This window comes from Mesoplodon densirostris, chromosome 9 (assembly GCF_025265405.1).
Source record: "Mesoplodon densirostris isolate mMesDen1 chromosome 9, mMesDen1 primary haplotype, whole genome shotgun sequence".
Lineage (NCBI taxonomy): Eukaryota > Metazoa > Chordata > Mammalia > Artiodactyla > Ziphiidae > Mesoplodon > Mesoplodon densirostris.
The window spans coordinates 70,935,829-70,949,608 of NC_082669.1; positions in this window are offsets into that span (position 1 = coordinate 70,935,829).

Sequence of the window (13,780 nt, forward strand, 5' to 3'; positions counted from 1 at the left end):
AGAAGGGAGTGGCAGGACATAATTAAAGTGATGAAGGAGAAAAACCTGCAACCAAGATTACTCTACCCAGCAAGGATCTCATTCAGATTTGATGGAGAAATTAAAACGTTTACAGACAAGCAAAAGCTGAGAGAGTTCAGCACCACCAAACCAGCTTTACAACAAATGCTAAAGGAACTTCTCTAGGCAAGAAACACAACAGAAGGTAAAGAACTACAATAACGAACCCAAAACAATTAAGAAAATGGGAATAGGAACATACATATCAATAATTACCTTAAATGTAAATGGACTAAATGCTCCCACCAAAAGACACAGACTGGCTGAATGGATACAAAAACAAGACCCATATATATGCTGTCTACAAGAGACCCACTTCAGACCTAGAGACACATACAGACTGAAAATAAGGGGATGGAAAAAGATATTCCATGCAAATGGAAACCAAAAGAAAGCTGGAGTAGCAATTCTCATATCAGACAAAATAGACTTTAAAATAAAGACTACTAGAAGAGACAAAGAAGGACACTACATAATGATCAAGGGATCGATCCAAGAAGAAGATATAACAATTGTAAATATTTATGCACCAAACATAGGAGCACCCCAATACATAAGGGAAATATTAACAGCCATAAAAGGAGAAATCGACAGTAACACAATCATAGTAGGGGACGTTAACACCCCACTTTCACCAATGGACAGGTCATCCAAAATGAAAATAAATAAGGAAACACAAGCTTTAAATGATACATTAAACAAGATGGACTTAATTGATATTTATAGGACATTCCATCCAAAAACAACAGAATACACATTTTTCTCAAGTGCTCATGGAACATTCTCCAGGATAGATCATATCTTGGGTCACAAATCAAGCCTTGGTAAATTTAAGAAAATTGAAATTGTATCAAGTAACTTTTCCGACCACAATGCTATCAGACTAGATATCAATTACAGGAAAAGAGCTGTAAAACATACAAACACATGGAGGCTAAACAATACACTACTTAATAACGAAGTGATCACTGAAGAAATCAAAGAGGAAATTAAAAAATACCTAGAAACAAATGACAATGGAGACACGACGACCCAAAACCTATGGGATGCAGCAAAAGCAGTTCTAAGAGGGAAGTTTATGGCAATACAATCCCACCTTAAGAAACAGGAAACATCTCGAATAAACAACCTAACCTTGCACCTAAAGCAATTAGAGAAAGAAGAACAAAAACATCCCAAAGTTAGCAGAAGGAAAGAAATCATAAAAATCAGATCAGAAATAAATGAAAAAGAAATGAAGGAAATGATAGCAAAGATCAATAAAACTAAAAGCTGGTTCTTTGAGAAGATAAACAAAATTGATAAACCATTAGCCAGACTCATCAAGAAAAAAAGGGAGAAGACTCAAATCAATAGAATTAGAAATGAAAAAGGAGAAGTAACAACTGACACTGCAGAAATACAAAAGATCATGAGAGATTACTATAAGCGACTCTATGCCAATAAAATGGACAACCTGGAAGAAATGGACAAATTCTTAGAAATGCACAACCTGCCAAGACTGAATCAGGAAGAAATAGAAAATATGAACAGACCAATCACAAGCACTGAAATTGAAACTGTGATAAAAAATCTTCCGACAAACAAAAGCCCAGGACCAGATGGCTTCACAGGGGAATTCTATCAAGCATTTAGAGAAGAGCTAACACCTATCCTTCTGAAACTCTTCCAAAATATAGCAGAGGGAGGAACACTCCCAAACTCATTCTATGAGGCCACCATCACCTTGATACCAAAACCAGACAAGGATGTCACAAAGAAAGAAAACTACAGGCCAATATCACTGATGAACATAGATGCAAAAATCCTCAACAAAATACTAGCAAACAGAATCCAACAGCACATTAAAAGGATCATACACCATGATCAAGTGGGGTTTATTCCAGGAATGCAAGGATTCTTCAATATACGCAAATCAATCAACGTGATACACCATATTAACAAACTGAAGGAGAAAAACCATATGATCATCTCAATAGATGCAGAGAAAGCTTTTGACAAAATTCAACACCCATTTATGATAAAAACCCTGCAGAAAGTAGGCATAGAGGGAACTTTCCTCAACATAATAAAGGCCATATATGACAAACCCACAGCCAGCATCGTCCTCAATGGTGAAAAACTGAAACCATTTCCACTAAGATCAGGAACAAGACAAGGTTGCCCACTCTCACCACTCTTATTCAACATAGTTTTTGAAGTTTTAGCCACAGCAATCAGAGAAGAAAAGGAAATAAAAGGAATCCAAATGGGAAAAGAAGAAGTAAAGCTGTCACTGTTTGCAGATGACATGATACTATACATAGAGAATCCTAAAGATGCTACCAGAAAACTACTAGAGCTAATCAATGAATTTGGTAAAGTTGCAGGATACAAAATTAATGCACAGAAATCTCTGGCATTCCTATATACTAATGATGAAAAATCTGAAAGTGAAATCAAGGAAACACTCCCATTTACCATTGCAACAAAAAGAATAAAATATCAAGGAATAAACCTACCTAAGGAGACAAAAGACCTGTATGCAGAAAATTATAAGACACTGATGAAAGAAATTAAAGATGATACAAATAGATGGAGAGATGTACCATGTTCTTGGATTGGAAGAATCAACATTGTGAAAATGACTCTACTACCCAAAGCAATCTACAGATTCAATGCAATCCCTATCAAACTACCAATGGCATTTTTCACAGAACTAGAACAAAAAATTTCACAATTTGTATGGAAACACAAAAGACCCCGAATAGCCAAAGCAATCTTGAGAACGAAAAACGGAGCTGGAGGAATCAGGCTCCCTGACTTCAGACTATACTACAAAGCTACAGTAATCAAGACAGTATGGTACTGGCACAAAAACAGAAATATAGATCAATGGAACAGGATAGAAAGCCCAGAGATAAACCCACGGACATATGGTCACCTTATCTTTGATAAAGGAGGCAGGAATATACAGTGGAGAAAGGACAGTCTCTTCAATAAGTGGTGCTGGGAAAACTGGACAGGGACATGTAAAAGTATGAGATTAGATCACTCCCTAACACCATACACAAAAATAAGCTCAAAATGGATTAAAGACCTAAATGTAAGGCCAGACACTATCAAACTCCTAGAGGAAAACATAGGCAGAACACTCTATGACATAAATCACAGCAAGATCTTTTTTGACCCACCTCCTAGAGAAATGGAAATAAAGACAAAAATAAACACGTGGGACCTAATGAAACTTCAAAGCTTTTGCACAGCAAAGGAAACCATAAACAAGACGAAAAGACAACCCTCAGAATGGGAGAAAATATTTGCAAATGAAGCAACTGACAAAGGATTAATCTCCAAAATTTATAAACAGCTCATGCAGCTCAATAGCAAAAAAACAAACAACCCAATCCAAAAATGGGCAGAAGACCTAAATAGACATTTCTCCACAGAAGATATACAGACTGCCAACAAACACATGAAAGGATGCTCAACATCTTTACTCATTAGAGAAATGCAAATCAAAACTACAATGAGATATCATCTCACACCAGTCAGAATGGCCATCATCAAAAATTCTAGAAACAATAAATGCTGGAGAGGGTGTGGAAAAAAGGGAACACTCTTGCACTGCTGGTGGGAATGTGAATTGGTACAGCCACTATGGAGAACGGTATGGAGGTTCCTTAAAAAACTACAAATAGAACTACCATATGACCCAGCAATCCCACTACTGGGCATATACCCTGAGAAAACCATAATTCAAAAAGAGACATGTACCAAAATGTTCATAGCAGCCCTATTTACAATAGCCCGGAGATGGAAACAACCTAAGTGTCCATCATCGGATGAATGGGTAAAGAAGATGTGGCACATATATACAATGGAATATTACTCAGCCATAAAAAGAAATGAAATTGAGCTATTTGTAATGAGGTGGATGGACCTAGAGTCTGTCATACAGAGTGAAGTAAGTCAGAAAGAGAAAGACAAATACTGTATGCTGACACATATATATGGAATTTAAGAAAAAAAAATGTCATGAAGAACATAGGGGTAAGACAGGAATAAAGACACAGACCTACTAGAGCATGGACTTGAGGATATGGGGAGGGGGAAGGGTAAGCTGTGACAAAGTGAAAGAGCGGCATGGACATATATACACTACCAAACGTAAGGTAGATAGCTAGTGGGAAGCAGCCGCATAGCACAGGGAGATCAGCTCGGTTCTTTGTGACCGCCTGGAGGGGTGGGATAGGGAGGGTGGGAGGGAGACGCAAAAGGGAGGGGATATGGGAACATATGTATATGTATAACTGATTAAATTTGTAAAATAAAAAAATAAAAAATAAATAAATAAATAAATAAAAGCTCACATCAGAGCCTCTGGCACTCAGCAGTCATCCCCCCCAGTGAGTGAAAAGATATAGAGGCAGACAGAAAAGTGGAAATCCTGAAAAAGTAAGCTTTTCCCCAAATGAAACAAATATGATAACTCAGGTGTCAGCAGATTTTTAAAAATCCTACTCTAACACATTTAGATCTCACCATTTATTTCCTCTGATCTTAATTAAGGAAGCCCTTGAGTCTCCCAGGCCTGCCCAATCATCCAAGGACAAAAATTCCAGGAATTCAGCAGCCGCACCCACGGGAAAGTCTGCAGCAAGTCAAGGTAAGCAATTATCATGACTTCCCACAGAGACCAAACATAAGAACCTACCAAACTTCCTACTTTATTGAGTTCCAGGCTTCTATTTCAAATCTACAGCCTCAAGCTCTTAATCTGCTTGAAATCCTAGTCGACATGGAAAATTGATATACAATCTAGTAATATTTCATGGGGTGATTTGGCCGCTTTGGGCTCACGTGGGCACACTACCTTGTTTCCTCGGCTGTAAGATGAGCCCGTGGTGCTAATGTATTGTGCTTCCTTTACCTTCTCTCCCTTCCTGACTTCTGCAACCACTAACCTCTTCTCACATTGCTATCTACATCTTTATTTTAATAACAGCTTCTGTGGCTGGCATAAGTGTTTTTTAATTAGTCCCAGTGAATCACACAAAGTTAGAGTGGGAGAAAAAAATTGAAGATCACCTAGTCAAACCTCTTCCTTTTTTAAATTGAGAAACCACACTCAGAAAGTTAAGTAATTTTCTCAAGGTGTCGCTACTTGTTTTGACAGAAGATCTATCCTGATCTTCTGACTCAACACTATACTCTTTACACACACACCACTGGTTCACAATATTTTTAGCCACTGGACTCTTTCTCCAGATGAAATAAGATGGGGAAGGCAATACAAAAAGATGATAAATTCAAAGCAGGAGTGGGTCCTGGAGACCCACCTGCTGGACCCTCCCCACCTACTGGATCCTGCCCTGAGGCACGGCCATAAGACCTCTGGGAAAGGTTATAATGAGAATATTTAACCACATGGTAAGGCAACGTCACAGAACAATCAAAAGGAATGCACTTGTCACCATTGTCAGCCACACAAATGCACACTGGCTGGTCACCACGGCTGCCTCCAAGGGTCCGCAGCACAGTCTGTAAACCACTGCACTTTTCTGTGTTAGCAGGGCTGCAGGTGGGAAAACGTTAGCCATCCAGGATATCACCAACCAGAAATATCTAGAAATTGGACTTTACCACATTGCCTGATAGAGCACTCATGTCTAGTCACTGATGAGTCACAGTATCAATTTCCTTTGAAAGAAACTACATAAAAATACTGAGTTAAAGTTAGTGCAGGGTGCTTCAGCTAAGCAGAATAAACTCAGTGTGGAGAATAATAACTTTGCCAAAATTTTACACAGTGGGAAAGCAGGAAGTGTCAGCAATCCATGGAAAATGGCAGGCATTTGAAAAAAATGAAGTTTTATACATATTTTTAATTTATGTATGAAATAAATATGTGTTTGTGTGTATGTTTGTAGGTAGTTCTGAAAAGTAATGTGACAACTGAAAAATACTTGCTATGAGTCATGCTTTTTTAAAAAGCATTTAAATACACACACAAAATCCTAAGACACCTCTCTATCACTTGGCAGATGGGAAAAACCAAGAGGCTGAATCAATGTTATTTTCACTCACATCAAAACCATACTTTCTCTTAGTTGGAAGGGTAAATATAGGAAAGAAAGTTTAGAATATCTGGAAAATGACAAGTATCAATAAATAGGTTTGAAAGTCTAAAGTTTTCCACTTGTTCATTTCCTGGTTCCTGTCCCAGGGTGTCCATCCTGTGTACCTCAAAGACAGTGTCACTCAGCAGGTCTGACTTTTCTCTTCCAGCTCAGTTTATGATGCAAGGGACGAGTCGTGGAACCACAAGTTAGAATCCAGACCCTGTTTGATTACACTACTCTCCTGGCTCTAGGAAATCATTAATCTTTAGGAGCCTCAGTTTCCTCATCTGTTAAATGTCATGAAGAATTGTATTCCCTTTGTTGCTAAAAGTAATAGCTGCAGATTATAATTTTACTGCTATTATTAATATTTCATGTTTAAATTATTTTATTTAATGAACACTTATACAGCCCTTATTATATGTATGGACTATTTTTAAAAGCTCTATAAATATTAGCTTATTTAATGCTCAAACTTATGAGGCAAAAATTTTCCCATTTTAAAGAGAAGAAAACAGAGACACACAGAGGTTAAGTAATTTTCTCAACACCATACAGCTAGTAAGTAATAAGGTTGAAATTCAAACCAAGGTAACTGATTCCAAAGTTCTTGTTCTTACTTATTACACTATGCTGCAGCATTGAAAGTAAAACATTATTTTTAAAATATTTCTTGACTTTGTAGAAACTGAAAAGTAAATCAACAGCCTCAAACAATGTATTAGGGGTAGCTGGGAGCCAACAATCAAACGGTAGAATGATTTCCCTAATCTCCTCTTGACTGCTGGAATTGTGTAAGTATTGAATCCTCTTCATGCAGAGCATTAATCTTCAGCAAGTGGGTGCCTCCTAAAAATCTGGAGGGATAAACTAAAGTGAGTCTTACAGACAAAGCTGTATTTTAATTGCACTCTCTGCATTAGCAGAATGATGAATGAGTAGGTTTGGGGCTATAGTAGAGTTCCTCTACAATAGCCTTCCTCCAGCTTTATAGAAGCTGTTTGAGCAGAAGCTACACTTACTGCTGTAAACATAAGGTTGCAATGGCTATTATCCTGGGGTGATCCCTTTCATGGGGACTTAAAACTTAAGCAACTGAGTCAGAGCCCTGAAACCTACAATGTCTCTTTATTTTCTTTGCAAACATTAAAGAGAACTGCCTCTCCCTACCACGCTTGTCTGAGAGCCCCAAATCATGAGTAAAACACAGTAAGACAACAAATGACTGAACTGAAGCATATAAAGGACATCTCCTTGATGATGGGGCCTCCATCTCTGGGTCCAGGAAGGATGCTACTGCATCTTCAGCAGAAGACCAAGGTAGGGTCAATGTCATTGCTAATATGTAAATTTGAGTTCCTCAAGTGAGCCAATTCTAGCTTCTCTTTGGAAGAAGATACATAATCATAGTAGTTAATGCATTTTTCTTTAGGTGATTCAAGAGAAAATAAGCTACAGCCCCACAGATGGAGAAAGCAGACATGTAACTTAAGCCAGTTACCACCCCCACCCAAAAAAAGAATCATTCCACCCTCTTCAGAACAAAGAGAAGCCCAGGAAGAGAAAAACTTCATTAGCGTAGAGCTGTAGACCAGGGCCAGTGTTTGTTGGATGTGGGGAGAGTTAATGGGGCTACTGAAGAAGAGGAATGTCCTGAGTAAGGAGAGAGAATAGAGAGATTAAGTACAGAGGACTGTAGAGGTGGAGACGGTTGGTTGAAAAAGGGAATGTCCCACATGGGACACTCTCCAAAGACCTAAGCAGCAGGTCTTGTCTCTGACTTCTCCTGAAGCTCTCTGCTTTCCTATGGAGTTCAAGGAAAACCAGATAAAGTCACAACTCCCAGCCCTAAAGTTCTGTAGTGATTTGGGATACTTACTTGAACTCTTTAATTAGAAAAGTAGTGTGGAGATATTTGAAATGGAGAAAGTGGGGTGCTGGTAAGACAGATCTCTCTCTCTCTCTCTCTCTCTCTCTCTCTCTATATATATATATATATATATATATATATGTATATGTATTTAAAATTCCTGATTTGTAGCATAGGCCACTTTCCTTGATGTAAATATGCCCATCAATGCTGATTTCAAGCTATCAAAGTGATGTCGCTGTATGCAGAGTTTGTTAGCAATGCCCTCAGTCCCTTTCTCCTGAGTCAGTACCGTCTGGCTTCTGCTCACGACTCCACTGGATGGGGGCCACATCCTTTTCAGATCATCAGCCTATGTCTCCTGCATATCTCATTCAAAAGCTTATAAACCAGCAGATGATCATACACAGTTGAGAGACTGTTGGACTAATTTCCCTGCCTCTCCCTTCCCCCAGAAAGTTTGAAAGGGATGAGTATAACTAAGGTGATGGCCATGAAAATACATGGTGATTATAAATCTGTTCAGTGTAACAGTACCATGATCCATGAACTTACACAGGGCAAGAAAGTAGTCTCAACAACATCCAAGCACTGATATCCACCCAACATGAAAAATAAGTCAAAGAGTAAGCAGAATATCTTATTACTGGAAACAGTTACTAAAGGCAGGGCTGGATAACAGAGCTTATATCTGTGGTCAAGTGGGCTTCCAAATAGGAAATTCCCTGGAAGTAAGGAGTCTGGAGGAGTAGATACCTTTAAAATGAGAAACATGGAGGAGAGTAACAGAATTTATGCTCTCTGCAGGAAGATTTTCTCCCAAGAGAGTTTAGAGGGAGGAAGTGATGGGAGACTATGACTCAAATTGAACAGGTAGGGCTTCCCTGGTGGCTCAGTGGTTAAGAATCCACCTGCCAATGCAGGGGACACAGGTTTGGGCCCTTGTCTGGGAAGATCCCACATGCCACAGAGCAACTAAGCCCATGCATCACAACTACTGAGCCTGAACTCTAGTGCTCACGAGCCACAACTACTGAAGCCAGCGCACCTAGAGCCGATGCTCAGCAACAAGAGAAGCCACAGCAATGAGAAGCCCGTGCACCGCAACGAAGAGTAGCCCCCGCTCGTGGCAACTAGAGAAAGCCTGCACTCAGCAATGAAAACCCAACACAGTCAAAAATAAATAAATAAAATAAATTTTAAAAAATTTGAACAAGTACATATCCTGACACATGCAATACTGGAATACAGGGTTCCTAAAACATCCTATGGATTCTCAGACCTGCTAAAGGATGAGATTTACCATGTAAGAAGCAGAGAGGAAAATGGGTTCTGGGACCTGATATACTCTTCTGAGAACTCCCTAAAAGAAAGTTTTCTCTAGTTGTGGAAACACCTTTACATCTAGGGCTCCTTCTCCTCACCAGTTTCCCACTGGCCCTGAAAACCCAAGGGCAAGACCTTAATCCAGGAATAAGTAAGAGAAGGATGGACAGGGACCCAGTGGGAGAGATACAGGCACAGAGAAGGAAAGCTGGGGAGCTCTCTTTCTCTCTCTCTTTCTTCCTTATCATTTTGTCATTTCAGGGAGAAGAGAAATGCCTTAATAACTGCATGAGATTATTACAGATAAATCCAATTAATAGGTGATAAAAGCATAATCTTCTTTTCTTTCCCACAAGCTTTTCTGGAAACTGAAGAACCAGGTTATTCTAGCCCAAGCTATAACCCAGAAAATTGGGTAACTGTGAAACCGAGTCCCCCTAAAACTGGTTCCCTTACTGAGTTTATAAGGGAGGGGAGAGGGAAAGACTGGTCCTGTTTCCCCTACATAACTCACCATCAGATAAGCTATTCCAGATGCTAGGAGTATCACACTAATGGATGTCCCACACATGAAGGGAGAAAAAGGTACCAGCCCCAAACCCTTACATCGCCTAGCTTATTTTTATCTTTGTCCATTGAGCTTAAGCTTTTGATCAGCTAGGGGTGTGACTGTTCCCTGTGCAGAGAGGATCACCACAGGGCTTAGGGAAGACCTGTTTCCACTTTCATTAGGTCCCTGCCCAAGCACAGACTTCTGCTACTTTGTGTATCTTCATGAGACTGCTGATGGGCAATATATAATTTGCCTCCATAAGGCTTTGAAATTGGCCAGAACAGTTAATTAATTAGGACAACCACAAGGCTATCCAGTTACCAAGGCTGAAAATTTGCTCTCTATTTTATTTCCTATGCCAAATTATGTCCAGCCAGCATATCAGAGGTTCTGCAATAAAAGCAAATGAATAAAATGCCAACTAGATAGATACACCCTGAATTTGGTTACTAAAACCTCTCCCTTAATCAAATTGCAGAGAGAAATTAAAGTTCTAAGATTAACAACACCCTTGCTTGTTGGAATCCAAAATTTATTCTCTCTAATCTCATATTTTGTTCATCTCAGCTAAAAGAGTTATTCTAGAGCTTTTAATTCCACCTGTAATGGTTTCTTGCAGAACTCTCCAGAAGCCACTCACACAGCTGACTTACCTCCTTCCAGCTTCACAGACCTCATGTAGCAGTACTAAGGCCCAGGGTTCCTTCACTCCTCATACAATATGTCCATATTCTTTCTCATTTTCAGTGTCTCCCCTTCCCCTTCCCAACTCCCTATTACCACCTTCTTTGTTATCCCAAACAATAAAATTAGGATGGAGTTGAAACACACAGATGTAGATGTGAAGATGTTTCTCATCTCCTGCTTCTATACGGTCACAGACTTCGGTGGATGTTCCCACTTGCTCAGAAAGAACTAGCAAACTGGACATTTGATACACTCCTTTTTCTGTTATTAAGAAAGGATAAACCCCAAAGGTTTCTATTCTTCACTTTTGGAAAACACAGATCTCTATGGTCCATGCCTCTGCCAAAATGTGCTAATGTCACCTAGTAAGAATCTACTCTTCCAGCCTTCTGGGAATTTCTGAGCATTAAATGTGTTAGGCCAAAAAAAAAATGTCCATTTTTTTGCCATGCTTCATTAAGAGAACCTTAAGTGTCCTCAAGAACCATGCCATGTAATGAGACCTACTTTGTTTTGGAACACTGCTTCATAAATAAGGAAAGCAGTTTTACTTACCTAAAGCTAGAGTATCAATTTTTCTACTTCTCTAGTCCTTGCAACCAACTTTGATAAATAACTTCTGACATTTAAAATGCAGCTCTTGAATCTCCCTTCTCATTAAAAGAAAAACCAAAAAAAAGTTTTGGAAATAGCCATCCCTCCTGGCCCTTAGTGGATGGATCACTTTTTAAATAAATGCTTTCAGTAGAAAACTAGAACATGCATATTAAAGAACATTCGGAAAACCCAGTAAAGAAGACAGAAGGAAAAACTACACTTAGCGCCATTACCCAAGAAAAAAACATTGATGGCATTTCAGTGTTTTCATTTATGATTTCTTCTTAGATTTTATGCTTATAAGGTATTTCCTCAGATTGTAAATAGGTCATTTACCCATAAATAAAGCTATCCATTTAATGTAACTCTAAATTGTGATTCTTAATTAGAATGAGATTGTAATAAAAATCCCCATGGGTTTCTTCTAGAACTTGATTCACTCTAAATTCAACCTAAAGTATAAGTGAATGAGACTATGTAAGAAAATCTTTTGAAACAGCAAAAAAAGGGAGTTTGGTAACATATATTAAAATTAAATATGCATACACTCTTTGACCTAACAATCTAATTTTAGAAAACTTTTTAAAAAAGTATAACACTAGTATGTATTTTGGAGTGGATTGTTTGTTTTGTTTTGGATCTGCAGGTGCAGAGCATTGAATTCATCACACTTCCCAATTCATGGAACATTAACTGATATCATCCACACAGGGAAGGAACAAAGGCCTCTTGTTTTTGTTTTTATTAGTTTCCTTTTGATCTTCAATCCTCATCTCCCTACCCCTATTTCTTCCTTCCCCAGTAATCATGCATTGCATTACAATAATCTAGTCTTTTAGGAATGACACCTAAATTGCCCAAAGAACATTTTAATCACAAACAATGCAGCAATGAACATCCCCAATGCACTTTTCCTTATGGATCTACATACAAATTTAGCTGGGACATAGGAGGGATGGAAAGAGAGAGAGAGACTTACTTTTGCAAAGTACTTTTGAATTGTTTTTCATATTACTTGTATCTATTTTATTCTCACCAGTGGTCCATGAGGTTACCCCTCTCATTCTCACCAATACTTGTTATTAACTTTTGTCGATATAATGGGAATAAATAGCAGTTCAAAATTGTTTTATTTCACATGTACTCGATTAACTAATGAGTTTGACTATCACTTCATATACTTAATAGCCATTTGATTTTTCACTTTGAGATCTGAGTATACATGTTCTTTGTCCACTTTTTCTTTTTTGGTGTCCTGACTTTTTCCTAATGTTTTAGAAGAAATCCCCTAGTCTAGATTTTAATTTCTTCTCAGTCTTAGATTTGCCAAATATCTTTGTCTAGTCCATTGTATGTCTATTAATTTTGTCCATGATGGTTTTAACAGAAATCCAGTCATAACGGATTTGACTGTTCTCCAATCTTTTGGTGTAATCCAATCTTAATATTTTATATTGTGGATTATATACCTTTGAGTCTCCTTTAGGAATATTCATCTGACCTGAAGTCAGAGAGATAATTTTCTATGTTTTTTTCTATGAGAGTTTCTGTTGCTCCACATCTTTATCAGCATTAGGTGTTGCCAGTATTCCAGTTTTGGCTATTCTAATATGTGTACAGTAGTATCTCATTGTTGTTTTAATTTACAGTTCCCTAGGGACATATGATGTGGAGCACCTTTTCATATGCTTATTTGCCATCTAGTATCTTCTTTGGTGAGGTGTCAGGTAAGATCTTGGCCCATTTATTAAGTGTGTTGTTTCCTTATTGCTGAGTTTTAAAAGTCCTTTGTATAACAGTCCTTGATCAGATGTGTCTTTTGCAAATATTTTCTCCTAGTCTGTGGCTTGTCTTCTAATTCTTTTGACATTGTCTTTTGCAGAATGGAAGTTCTTAATTCTAATGAAGTCCAGCTTATCAATGATTTCTTTTATGCATTATGTCTTTGGTGTTGTATCTAAGACACGCTGTACTCAAAGTGATCTAGGTTTTCTCCTATGTTATCTTCTACTATTTTTATAGTTTTTCATTTTACATTTAGGTCTATGTTCCGTTTTGAGTTAATTTTTGTGAAGATGCGTATCACTCTTATATTCAACGTTTTACAGGAGTCCCTACTCAGGACAATAAGATAAGAAATAAATATATATGAGGAAAAATATAAAACTGTCATTATTTACAAGTGACAAGATTGTATACACAGAAAATCCAAAGGAATAGGCAATATTAGTTTTAGATTTGAAACATGAATTTATCAAGGTTGCTGAAATCAAAGTCAATTTGCAAACAATGATTGTATTGCTATATGCCAGCAACAAACAAACAGAAAATATGTTTTTAAGAAGAGTCCATGTAGAATAGCATCATAAAACACCAAGTAGTCAAGAATAAATCCAACAAATATATGTATGACCTCTAGATTCAAAGCTACAAAACATTATTGAGTGAAACTAAGAAAGATTAGAATAAATGGAGACATATACCATGTTTGTATTCACCTGCTCAGGCTACCATAACAAAATACTATAGACAGGGTGGCTCTAACAACAGAAATTTATTTTCTCACACTCTGGAGACTAGAAA